Source organism: Felis catus, chromosome A3, assembly GCF_018350175.1.
Source record: "Felis catus isolate Fca126 chromosome A3, F.catus_Fca126_mat1.0, whole genome shotgun sequence".
Taxonomy (NCBI): domain Eukaryota; kingdom Metazoa; phylum Chordata; class Mammalia; order Carnivora; family Felidae; genus Felis; species Felis catus.
Window position 1 is genome coordinate 75063435 of NC_058370.1, and position 8397 is coordinate 75071831.

Below are 8397 nucleotides of genomic sequence, written 5' to 3' on the forward strand. Positions count from 1 at the left end.
CCTTTCATTTTGGAGAACAGCTATGTTCATGAACCTACCTAGCTTATGGAAGAGATGGCTATTTTTAAAAGAGAAAGAGGTATCTTGTGATTAAAGATGAGTTTTTAAAAATTATATGCGGTAATCTTTCTTTTTTGTCCAAAATATTCAGATTTCAGGCAAGAATGACTATGTAGATGAATAGCTTTAATGGGATCCAAGTGTCTAGGAAGAGTTAATGCAGCTGCAGTGAAAACTCTATGCTTTTATCCTCCTAGAAGTCATTCCAATAATTTAAAAATTAGCCTTCTGAAGATAAACTAAAATAATTTCCATTTTAAATGCCACGTTATAGAATTAGCATTTTCCCATTTGTTTATCATTTTTCTTCTTCAAAGAATAAGAAGAGTTATTTAAACTTGAAATGATACAGCTACGTTTAAATAACCAGGAACAATGCTTTTCTATCCTCTCCAGAAAATAAATTCAGCATCATCAATAAGAATTCTTAAAGTGACATAAATTGGAAAATAATTTAGCTTCCCAATTATTATTGAGAGATTATGAAGAAGGCTGCTAGTCAACCTCTTGGGGTAAATGGAAGTAAATTGACAGCAAATGGTACACACGTTAAGTTGTGAAGCGAAACTGACCTTGTGCCAATCTCTCGACCTTCCCTTCTTAACAGATGAATGTCATTTGCTGCGTCAGTGGTTTGAAGTCAATAACCATTGATACTGTCCTTTGGGAACTCTTGTGCTTACAGAGGCAATATTTTAGAATGAGGACACAGTCTGCTGATGAGTAAGTAAGTATCTCTAATGATGGTGGGAAGAAATGTTACTTTGAAGCTCTGAAATTCAAAAGAATTATTGCTGCTCTGTTCTTTTTAGTAGTTAGTGAACAATAATGGTGCATAATTCCCAACTATGCTCAAGCAGGAAAAAAACTTATACCTAATAGGAACTTGAAAATGTTTGTGTTCTATAATGCATCATTCCTACTCTCTTTGGAGAGTAATTTCAAAATGCTTACTTCATAAGAAACTTGGTAAAATAACACCTTTTCAAATGAACTTGTTCATTTATGTCTAGGTCAGAAAGATAAGCAGTTTAGTTTTCAGCCCAAATATATTCTCAGCTATGATATGTGTTTTACCATTTCATCATATGTTGCCTTTGGAGTCCTTACTCTAGTATTTGGTTGCTTGCTTTGTCTGGGAAACTTTTGAACGCTGGCTCCATGGTCAGTTAAAATCTGCTGCCATCTGTGGCTTACACGTTTTGGCCTTTTAATAATCACTTCTGTATTTTTTACTCCTCACATCTTTCTGGGTGCTGTATAGTACTTAAAACAAATCATGGAAGATTTGGATAGCTCCTCAGTCTTTGGTATTGAAGTCTCAGAGTGTCACCAACCTTTGGTATCAAATACAGTTGGACTGGACAATTCATTTTATCTAATTCCACAAGGTAATTTTGCTCTTTGAATGAAGATGTGAATCCTGGTTCCAAGTAGGAGCTACTAGAGATTCTGATGACCTTTAGTTGGGTTATGGGGATTTAGATATATGACCCATTGAATATGAGCTTGTCTGCTTTAAGGTCCACTTTTAACTTTGGGTTATTTTTTGCCAAGAGGGAGAATGATTCCTGTAGCTGAATGTAATACGTGTGGATAATAGTTCTTCTTGCGTAAAAAAAGTGCATTTTTGTAATACAGGTTAGAGTTGGAATTTACAAAGTCCCACCTTTGTTCTTCATCTCTCCCCCCAAAAATCCTCTTAAATTGAAACAAGTGAAATGAATACAAACATGATTAGACAGCTACAATATGCTCTGTAGCACCCTGTCAAAGTATTTGTCACACCATATTGTAACTTATCTTTTTATATGTCTGTCTTCCCCTCCAGGCTGTGACCTTCTTAAAACAGAGGTTTTATTTGACTGCTATTTCATCAGTGCCTGGCACAAGTTCTGTCGTGTAGCAGACATTTCATGTTCAAGAAATGAATGAATAAGAAAATACAGAAATGAATGAGTGAGTAAATTTAGAGTATATCATTTTATGAAATATTTTGTTAATGAGCACTCCTGAGATGTTTCCTAAATCCAGTTAGAAAACATGATGCTTCTCAATCTAGTCGACAATAAATGAGTAATAAAGGTAAAACATACAGTAAAACCTTGGTTTGTGAGTATAATTCATTCCAGAAACATGCTTATAATCCCAAACCCTTGTATATAAAAACAAATTTCCCCATTACAAATAATGGAAACTCAGTGATTCATTCCACAACCCCAAAATATTCATATAAAAATGATTACAGGGGCGCCTGGGTGGCTCAGTCGGTTGGGTGTCCGACTTTGGCTCAGGTTATGATCTCGCGGTCCGTGAGTTCGAGCCCCACGTCGGGCTCTGCGCTGACAGCTCAGAGCCTGGAGCCTGTTTCGGATTCTGTGTCTCCCTCTCTCTCTGACTCTCCCCCGTTCATGTTCTGTCTCTCTCTGTCTCAAAAATAAATAAACATTAAAAAAATTTAAAAAAATAAATAAAAATGATTACAAAACTGCAATACAATACAAAGTAATAAAGAAAATACAAAATGTAAAGAAAAACAACTTAACCTGTACTTACCTTTGAAAACCTGCATGGATAGTGTGAAGGAGACAAGAGAGAGGAGAGTTATTGTGTTGGATGACTTTCACTATCACTAATGGTGATATCACTGCTATGTATTGGCTCAATGGAATCTTTTTCTGCATGAAGTCTTTGTATACACTCTCACAGATGTGGACTACAGTACAATATTAATAAACTCTTGTCATATAATGTGTTTAATGTAACTGGCAATAAGGAAGCAGAGGAAAGGGTCTATTTCTCCAGGTAGCCTGACCTAGAATGAAGCAAAGCATTCTTAAGCTTACTCTTGCATGGGAAAGCAAAGGACTGTTCATAGGTGCTCTGAAGTGACAAAAAATACACTAGTGCTAGTTGCTAGTTGTGGGCACCTTCCAATGTTCTGAAAAATCACTGATTTCTGCCAAACACTGTGGCCTGAGACCAAGCATCCAAGCATGGGAGATCACCCACAATCCCTCAGAGAGAAAGAGAAGAACCATTGGCTTAGTTGTGATCGTGTGATGTTCACCGTCATGTACTACTCATATTGCAAGACGTCGCTCATTTATCAAGTTAAAATTTATTAGAAATGTTTGCTCATCTTGCAGAACAAGTTACTTGTAACTCGAGATTTTACTGAATATGGATGCTGAAAGAATCAGTCTCTTGAACCCAGAAGAAACATGGTGTCACTGAAGAGCATGAATGTTTTTGGTTTGCAGTCTTTGTGTTTTTGAGATAGTTAAGTCCTATCTAAAGTGAATAGTTTGGTTGGTTTAAATCAACTCCACAGAATCTGACCACCTTCTGAGAATCTGATAGAATTGAGAGCCTGTATCAAGAAACCTCTGCTTAGGGAGAAGCCAAGATGGCGGAACAGCATGAAAGTTTTTTGTGTCTTGCGTCCATGAAATACAATGAGACCAACACTAAACCATCCTGCACACCTAGAAAACTCATTGGGGGATGAACACAACAATCTACACAAACTGAACCACAGAATTCAGCAGGTACACGGCATGGCGAGGTGAACTTGGGGAGCGAGAAGCCGCGGTAGGCAGGGGGGTGCTTTTGCGGGAAGAGAGAGGATGGAGATGGGGGTGGGGGGGGAGAATACAGGAAAAGCACCCCTCCCACCCAAAAGCAGTTGGAGAGAAAATGGAAAATTGCAAACAGCTGCAGGGAGTAAACTAAAAAGGGAGAAAGGAGAAAGGAGAGGGTTTAAATTCCATTAAGACTGTAAACAAGGGGAGTATGAAGTTTGCAACTCCACAGCTCGATACCTCGCAGTGGTCTGGTGGGAAGGGTGAATCCCCTGGAGCAGAGTGGGGTCTGGGAGGTTCTTGGGCCACATAGGGAAAAGTGGTTCCACTGCTGAAAGGACATTTGGTTGAGACTGTTGAAGCCACCTGGTCCCAGCAGACCTGAGAACGGCCGCATTCGCTGGTGCTGGAACAAGGTCATTGGGGTTAAAGCCTGGTGCCAGATGTGTGTAGTGATTTTCCATAATCCCTGAAAAGCTGCTGCTACACTATATCACGAACTTTTTCTGGGGTGGGCTGGCACCTGGCTGCAGTCTTGGGGCACCAGCAGCATCAGGGTCCAGCAAGCATTCCTGGGCGCAGCCAACACTCAGCCATTGCTTGGTGAGACCCTCCGCAGAGGAGTGGAACAGGTAAAAGCCGCAGTCCTCCAGAAGTAAGGGGCCGGGGAAAACAGCTGCATCTGAGACAAAACTCGGGAGGGAGGTACTGCATTGGACTTGGTCACAGACAGTGAAAAAGCGGGGAGTGGACAAAAGCTGAACAGAGGACAGGTGCGTGATTGCTGATCGGGGAGAACAGAGTTCCTATACTAGAGACTGGGTAGCTGGGTGATGATTTTCACTGCTCAAGCACATGCGCATATGCACCTACAAGCGCCACAACAATCCACTCCCATAGGCTAACAGAGCCTTCTAGTGGAGAACGGAGCCGTCACACTGAGCCCCACCCAACTGGGCCAACCTCACTCTTCAAGAACACAAGTCTAACCACCTGCTTAGTTTATGACCTATAAAACGATTTATAGTCTGACTTCTAGGGGAAAACAAAGCAATTTCAGTCCTATTTCAATCTGTTAGCACCCATCTATTCAATTTTCTTTCTTTTTTTTCTCTTTTTCACTTCTCTTCTTTTTCTTCAATACAGAAAGAAAAATAATTCATTTTTATTTTCAATTTTTATTAGAAATATTTTGTTTAATTTTTTTTACTATATTTTTCACTTTTGTGAAAATTTTTTCAAATTCTATTTTACTTCCATCATTTTATTTTAGTCTAATACAGTGTAGTCACTTTTTCAAATTTTCAAATGATTTCCTTTTTTTCTCTTTTTAGTTTCTTTTCTTTTTCTTGAATACAGAAAGAGAAAAAAATCATTTTTATTTTTCATTTTTATTAAAAATATTTTTCTTTACTTTCTTTTCTACTATATTCTTTACTTTTGTGTAAATTGTTTCAAGTTCTATTATACTCCCCTCATCTCATTGTACTCTACTTCAGTGTATTCAGTTTTTCAACTTCTCAAATAATTCCCTTTTTTTCTTCCCCCACACCCTTTTTTTTTCCTTTAATCTGTCAAACTACTTTCAACAGCCAGACCAAAACACACCTAGGATCTAGCATCATCTATTCGATTTTTGTGTGTGTGTGTTTTTAATTTTTAACTTTAATATTTTTTGATTTTAATTTTTTTAATTTTGATTTTTCTACCTCATTACTTCCTTTTCTCCCTTCAAAATGACAAAATGAGGGAATTCACCTCAAAACAAAGAGCATGAAGAAACGACAGCCAGGGATTTAACCAACACAGATACAAGCAAGATGTCTGAACCAGAATTTAGAATCACAATAATAAGAATACTAGTGGGAGTCGAAAATAGATTAGAATCCCTTTCTGCAGAGGTAAAAGAAGTAAAAACTAGTCAGAATGAAATTAAAAATGCTATAACTGAGATGCAATCATGGATGGATGCAGCGGCGGCAAGGATGAATGAGGCAGAACAGAGAATCAGCGATACAGAGGGCAAACTTATACAGAATAATGAGGCAGAAAAAAGAGGGAGATTAAGGCAAAAGAGCATGATTTAAGAATAGGAGAAATCAGTGACTCATTAAAAAGGAACACCATCAGAATCATAGGGGTCCCAGAAGAGGAAGAGAGGGAAATAGGAGTAGAAGGGTTATGTGAGCAAATCATAGCAGAAAACTTTCCTAACCTGGGGAAAGACAGACATCAAAATCCAGGAAGCACAGAGGACCCCATGAGGTTCGACAAAAACCGACCATCAACAAGGCATATCATAGTCAACTTCACAAAATACTCAGGCAAGGAGAGAATCATGAAAGCAGCAATGGAAAAAAAGTCCCTAACCTACAAGGAAAGATGGATCAGGTTTGCAGCAGACCTATCCACAGAAACTTGGCAGGCCAGAAAGGAGTGGCAGGATATATTCAGTGTGCTGAATCGGAAAAATATGCAGCCAAGAATTCTTTATCCAGTAAGGCTGTTATGCAAAATAGGAGAGATAAAAAGTTTCCCAGACAAACAAAAATTAGAGGAGTTTGTCACCACTAAACCAGCCCTGCAAGAAATTTTATGGGGGACTTTCTGAGGGGAGAAAAGATGAAGGAAGGAAGGAAGGAAGGAAGGAAGGAAGGAAGGAAGGAAGGAAGGAAGGAAGGAAGGAAAAGAAAGAAAGAAAGAAAGAAAGAAAGAAAGAAAGAAAGAAAGAAAGAAAGAAAGAGAAAGAAAGAAATAAAGAAAAGGAACAAAGAAAGAAAGAGGAAAGAAAAAGAAAGAAAGAAAAAGAAAGAAAGAAACGGGAAAGGAGGAAAGAAAAAGAAAGAAAGAAAGAAAGAAAGAAAGAAAGAAAGAAAGAAAGAAAGGAAGGAAGGAAGGAAGGAAGAAAGAAAGAAATACCAAAAGCAACAAAGATTAGAAAGGACCAGAGAATACCACCAGAAACTCCAACTCAACAAGCATCATAATGGCCATAAATTCATATCTTTCAGTACTCACTCTAAACGTCAACAGACTCAGTGCTCTAATCAAAAGACATAGGTAACAGAATGGATAAGAAAACAAGATCCATCTATATACTGTTTACAAGAGACCCACTTTAGACCTAAAGACACCTTCAGATTGAAAATAAAGGGATGGAAAACCACCTATCATGCTAATGGTCACCAAAAGAAAGTAGGAATAGCCATACTTCCATCAGACAATTTAGACTTCACAATAAAGACTGTATCAAGAGATGCAGAAGGGCATTACATCAAAATCAAGGATATAAGTCAATTAATCACAAACATAAAGAAACTCATCGATAGTCATACCATAATAATAGGAGACTTCAACACCCCACTCACAGCAATGGACAGATCATCTAATCAAAAAATCAACCAGGAAACAATGGCTTTGAATGACACACTGGACCAGATGGACTTAACAGATATATTCAGAACATTTCATCCTAAAGCAGTAGAATATACATTCTTCTCCAGTGCACATGGAACGTTCTCCAGAATAGACCATATGCTGGCACACAAATCAGCCCTAAGTAAGTACAAAAAGATCAAGATCATACCGTGCATATTTTCAGGCCACAACGCTATGAAACTCGAAATCAACCACAAGAAAAATTTGGAAAGGTAACAAATACTTGGAGACTGAAGAACATCCTGCTAAAGAATGAATGGGCTAACCAGTTAAAGAGGAAATTAAGAAGTACATGGAAGCTCATGAAAATGGTAACACCAACTGAAAACCCCTGGGATGCAGCAAAGGCGGTCATAAGAGGAAAGTATATAGTAATCCAGGCCTTCCTAAAGAAGGAAGAAAGATCTCAGATACACAACCTAACCTTACACCTTAAGGAGCTGGAAAAAGAACAGCAAATAAAACCCCAAACCAGCAGAAGACAGGAAATAACAAAGATTAGAACAGAAATTAATGCTATTGAAACCAAAAAAAAAAAAACAGTAGAACAGATCAATGAAACCAGAAGCTGGTTCTTTGAAAGCATTAACAAAATTGATAAATCACTAGCCAGTTTGATCAAAAGGAAAAAGGAAAGGACCCAAATTAATGAAGTCAAGAATGATATAGGAGAGATCACAACCAACACAGCAGAAATAAAAACAATAATAAGAGAGTATTATGAGCAATCATATGCCAATAAAATGGGCAATCTGGAAGAAATGGACAAATTCCTAGAAACATATAGACTACCAAAACTGAAACAGGAAGAAATAGAAAATTTGAACAGACCCATAACCAGTAAGGAAATCAAATTAATAATCAAAAGTCTCCCAAAAAACAAGAGTCCAGGGCCAGATGGCTTTCCAGGGGAATTCTACCAAACATTTAAGAAGACTTAACATCTATTCTCTTAAAGGTGTTGCAAAAAAATAGATATGGAAGGAACACTTCCAAACTCTTTCTATGAAGCCAGCATTACCTTGATTGCAAAACCAGACAGAGACCCCATTAAAAAGGAGAACTATAGAGCAATTTCCCTGACGAACATGGATGCAAAAATCCTCAACAAGATATTAGCCAACCGGATCCAACAATACATTAAGAAAATTATTCACCACGACCACGTGGGATTTATACCTGGGATGCAGGACTGGTTCAATATCCATAAAACAATTAATGTGATTCATCACATCAATAAAAGAAAGGACAAGAACCATATGATCCTCTCAATAGATGCAGAGAAAGCACTTGACAAAATACAGCATCCTTTCTT

The 8397-nt window shown here is 37.9% G+C and overlaps 1 long non-coding RNA gene across 1 annotated transcript; it reads left to right on the top strand.

Annotated features, from left to right (window-relative positions):
* The first annotated feature begins 566 nt into the window (after positions 1-566).
* On the top strand, positions 567-2150 carry LOC123384217. The gene is made up of 3 exons (XR_006594945.1): positions 567-787; positions 1325-1451; positions 1892-2150. It is a non-coding gene; the product is annotated as an uncharacterized LOC123384217 (long non-coding RNA).
* The last annotated feature ends 6247 nt before the right edge of the window (positions 2151-8397 follow it).